We start from the raw sequence: 4,920 nt of genomic DNA on the forward strand, positions 1-4,920 counted from the left end.
TCCCAAAGTGCTGGGATTACAGGCATGAGCCACTGCACCTGTTTTTTTTTTTGTCTTGCCCTGTCGCCCAGGCTAGAGTGCAGTGGTGCGATCTTGGCTGACTGCAACCTCTGCCTCCCGGGTTCAAATGATTCTCCTGCCTCAGCTTCCTCAGTAGCTGGGATTACAGGTGCCCACTACCACACACGGCTTATTTTTGTATTTTTAATAGAGACGGGGTTTCACTGTGTTGGCCGGGCTGGTCTCGAACTCCTGACCTCCTGATCCGCCTGCTTTGGCCTCCCAAAGTGCTGGGATTACAGGCGTGAGCCACTGTGCCTGACTTTTTATTTTTTATTTTTTTGATACAGAAATCTCTCACTCTGTTGCCCAGGCTGTAGTGTAGTCGTGCGATCTCAGCTTGCTGCAACCTGCGCCTCCTGGGTTCAAGACATTCTTGGCCTCAGCCTCCTGAGTAGCTGGGATTACGGGCATGTGCCACCACACCCAGCTAATTTTTTTGTATTTTTAGTAGAAACAGGGTTTGCCATGTTGTCCAGGCTGGTCGTGAACTCCTGAGCTCAGGTGATCCACCTGTCTCGGCATCCCAAAGTGCTAGGATTACAGGCATGAGCCACCGCGCCGGGCCCAGTCCTCTGATTGTTAAGAATAATGCAGTACAAAAAAAAAAAGAAGAATGCAGTGAAGAAACAGGCGCTCCACTCTGACTGAACACAGGTGGAAGTGGAGGTCCCTAGGAAATGGAGGGGAAGGCTGGGCGTAGGGTGTGACATGGGTTCTGTCACAAATGGCCAGGTCCTCAGTACACCCGGAATCATGGGCTCCTCCCTGCCTGGCCCTACCAGGCCTGGGCCCAGCACCTTGCATGGAGGCCCAGTTGCCTCCCCACTCATCTGACATGAGCTGTCGTCGTCCTTCCTCTGCGCACGTGGAAGGAATGGGCCAGGTCCTTCAACGATGAACCAGACAGGAAGCACTGCCCTGGGAGAGGGAGCCTGTAGATCCAACAAGACTTAGAAGACACTTCCAGTGCTTTTAGGTGGGCAGGAATAAGCAGTGTCAAGGATATGCACAGCGCACCTAAGCCATGAAGAGACCCGAGCGAGGGATCCTTGTAAGAGAGTGAGCGGCCCAGGCTGGGCTTCAGGCTGGCACAGCGGTACCTCTTCACCTTGGAACAACCCACTGAGATCTATGCCTGCCTACGTATCTATCTTCTATCCATCATCTATCAAACTATCCAATGTCATCTATTTTTCATCTGTCATCCATCTATCAATCTTTTCATCTTTTCCATCAAATTAATACAACAGCTTCTAGCAATCATCTCTTTCTAATCATCTATCTATCCATCATCTATCTATCTATTATCTTATCTATCTAATCTGACCATCCATCCATCATCCATCCATCATCCATCCATCCATCCGTCCATCCATCCATCCATCCGTCCATCCATGTATCTACCATGTATCTATCTAATAATCTCTATTATAGGAAAGAGGTTAGGAGACCCTCCCATGGCCCTCTGCCCAGTTGGTCATCTCCAGCTGTATGTGACTGCCTCTACCTGCTCCCACACCTCACTGCTTCCCCAACAACAGCCCAGCTCACAGGACTTGTGCACAGGCTTCCTTGCCCTCAAACCTTCTTCCCAGACTTCCGCATGGCCCCTCGCCATCATCCCAGGTCACCTACTGACCTCTCTGCCCATCCCTCCTGAGCTCCCTGTGTGTCCCTCCTTGTCCCCCCCACCACCCAACTTGGTGGGTACAGCTTGTTGACTTTCCAGGTACTTCGTGAGAACAGAGCTGAATCCACGGGCAGGACGGGCTGGAGTGGATACATCAGGTCCTAGGATCCCATAGAGGCTGTCAAACCCTCCCAGAAGCTAGCTTGGCTCTCAGCAGCTCCTGGGCCTGTTTTTTGAATGTCCCTTGGCTGCTGTGACAGGTGCACAGGGCCTAGCACAGACAGGCAGGTGAGTGGGTTCTGCCCCAGACATTTACTGGGCACCTACTATACGCTGGACAGTGCTGAGGACACAAGCTGCAGGTAGGTGGTGGCATCTGGTAGGAGAGCCAGGTCAGACCAAGGATCCTTAAGTAGGAGAAGCACAGACAGGGATGCGGGTGCCAGGCCCTGCCCCCGGCTCCTGCAGAGCCCCTTGGCCCTTAGGAGACCCAGCGGGTAGAACACTCATTCTCGGAGTGCCCGCCCTGGACTTGGGCTGGAGTCAGACACCAGCTCCAGGGGGAGAGTCCACCTGGCTGCACTATCTCTGGCAACATGGACAGTGACTCTAGCCCAAGGCACCAAAGCATAAACTGCAATGGGGCCAAGACAGTGATCAGGGAGGGGCAGCGTCGGACTGGTCAGGAAGGCCTCCGGAGCAACCTTAGAGCTAAGCCCCGGCCAGCCGATGGGGGCCTGGAAGGATGCTCTTCGGGGGCAGCAGCACAGGCTGAGGACTGAGATGGGAACCCCAGAAGTCGGGGTCAGAGCTGGTGGAGTGGTTGGTGAATGAGCCTGGGAGTTGGGCGGGGAGGTTGGGGGCAGCCAGCATGGGTGTCGGAGTAGGTGAGGCCACCTTGGCATGGGGACCTCAGGGGGTCAGGGTGCACATATCCAGCTGGGGATGGCCCAGGGCCCAGCACGGCCATCTGGGTTTGCCCCTCCCCCCGGTGAACTTCCTTTCCTGGCCAAAGGAGGAGCTAAGACATGTGTTGGCCAACATCCGGCTGCTGTGTGTGAGGCCAGGCACACGGGGCCTTCTCTCCTGCCGGACCGCCAGCCAGCCCACACCGCAGGCCATGGCCAAAGCCAGGACCGAGTGCTGGGCCGCATGCATCTCAGTCAGCCCTGGCCACGCAACCTGTGGCCAACGCCACATCGCCTCCTCTCAGGACACATTTCGCACCCACCATATACCTTCGCGGCTTCCTTTTCCACTCAGCACATCTCGGAACCCATTCCCGTATCAACTGCTTTTCAAACCCTCTATGGGACAAACACGAAAGCGGAGAGAGCAGTGCCACGAGCGCAGCTTCTCGGCATCCACCTACTCAGTAGCTGCTGTTGTTTTCCCCGGGAGTGCGCTCGAGCAGAGCCCAGGTTAGACCCCTTCACTCAGGAGTGCTTGTGCTTTCCGTCACTTCAGCAATGGGGCCGTGCAGACCCGATGTCAGCCCAGACACAGGACTGCAGGGTGGGGGCCGCTCATCCATCCGAGGAACCGGGAGCTGGAGCCACCCCAAGTCATGGGGCCCAGCCCAGATGGGGACAGAAGAAAAGCGATGAGGAAGTAAGTGGGGGCCTTGGCAGTGCTGGAGGCCTCGCCTCTCCCCTGTGCCCCTGGAAGGCTGCTTGGAGGAGGAAAGGGCAGAGGCTGGCAGGAGATGCTCAGGTACCACAGCAGGGACACAGGCAGTGTGGGATGGAGGATGGGGCAGGCTGGCCCTACTCCCACCTCAGGCCACCGGATGCTCCGCATCCAGGGAGATGAGGGGCTGGGGCTGGGAGGGCCAGTGGGGAGAACAGAATGGGTAGTGGGGGTTGGGGAAGGACAGGGGACCAAGGAGAGGAGAGTGAAGCACCAGACACTGGTGGCCCGGGAGCCAGATTTCCACTGGGTGAGGGGTCCTGTGGGGCAGGTGGGCCCTGAGAGTGCAGGGCCTGCTCCCGGCATGGCTCCCAGCTCCCCCCTGCCCAGAGAATGTCCCCGCTGACCACAAGCATCACTGGACACCACTGTGGGGAAGCAGCAACTTCAAACTTGGCAGAGAGACCCAGGGGCAGGACCTCAAGGCCTGTCAGCAGGCGGGCAGGAAACAGTGCCGGAAACGTGTGAGGGGCAACACGACGCCACTCCACACCTGACCCTGCCTGGGTCAGGAGTCACCAGGGGCTGCTGATGCCAGTGACCTCAGACTTCCACCTCTGTGCCTCCAAACCTCACCCCGGGAGATGTCAGGAGCCAAACAGCTCTGAAAGCCAAGATTCTGGAGAAGGCAGCCCTGGCCAGAACCGTGTGCTCCTGACGCCCCTGCGGGATAGCTGGAGAGCGGACGGGAAGGTCAAGGCCGGTCCAGCCCTGGGAACAGGGAGATGGCACATGGAGCCTGACAAAGAGCATGGGCTTTATTGGTCATTCATGATTAGAAAAGTGGGTGCTGGGACCCCCGTGGAGGGGGCTGGGCTCTGCCTGGTCACTGCTGGTGCAGGGTATATACAGGGTCTGTGGCCCTCGCAGGCCTGGCTGGCTCCCTCTTGATGGCCACCAAGCCCAGGCACTTGAGACCAGAGCCAGTGACCATTAGTAGGGCCAAAGGCAGTTCTGGCTGTGCAGGGTCCCTGGGTTAGGAAGTGGATAGAGGCTGGGGTCACCATGGCAACCCGGACAGGGCCCACGGGAGGTGGGGACGCTGGTGCTTCGCGAGAGGGAGAGACATCTCCTTGTCCTTCTGGAATGTTCTAAGACAGAGGCTGGCCCTGGTCCCTCGTCCAGCCCATCCACGGACCTGCTGTGTGTCCTTGGGTGGGTCGAGACCCTTCTCTGGGCACAGGTCTCTGTGGCTATCCAGTTCTGACCCTCTGGGCTATTGTGGCAGCCCCCATGTGCCAGGAGGGAGCTGCCTCCTGGGAACAGCCGCCGAGAGACAAGAGTGGCCTCCTGCATGGCGCTTGGTCGCAGTCAGAGCAAGGGCTGGTCCGGGGACATGGTGCAGATGAGGCTGGCCTGGGCTCTGGCAGTCTGGGGAGTGCCACGTGCAGGGAGGTGGACACCTCACAGGTACGGCAGCTCCTGGGGTCGGGCGACTGAGTTGCAGGGCAGGCAGCATCCAGGGTCCTGGAAAGGAGAGAGAGGAGAGGCTCTGAGCCTGGAAGGAGGGAGAGGAGAGGCTCTGAGCCTGGAAGGAG

The 4,920-nt window shown here is 58.1% G+C and overlaps 1 protein-coding gene across 1 annotated transcript in view; it reads right to left on the reverse strand.

Moving 5' to 3' along the window:
• Window positions 1-4,115: 4,115 nt before the first annotated feature.
• Window positions 4,116-4,920, reverse strand: part of NINJ1 (ninjurin 1) — a 13,503-nt gene continuing 12,698 nt past the window's right edge. Inside the window, exon 4 of the mRNA XM_011927469.1 lies at window positions 4,116-4,849. The gene's annotated coding sequence lies outside the window, so the exon portion shown is untranslated. The remainder of the gene's footprint in view (window positions 4,850-4,920) is intronic.

Source organism: Colobus angolensis, unplaced genomic scaffold, assembly GCF_000951035.1.
Source record: "Colobus angolensis palliatus isolate OR3802 unplaced genomic scaffold, Cang.pa_1.0 Scaffold72, whole genome shotgun sequence".
In the NCBI taxonomy this organism is placed as follows: Eukaryota; Metazoa; Chordata; class Mammalia; order Primates; family Cercopithecidae; genus Colobus; species Colobus angolensis.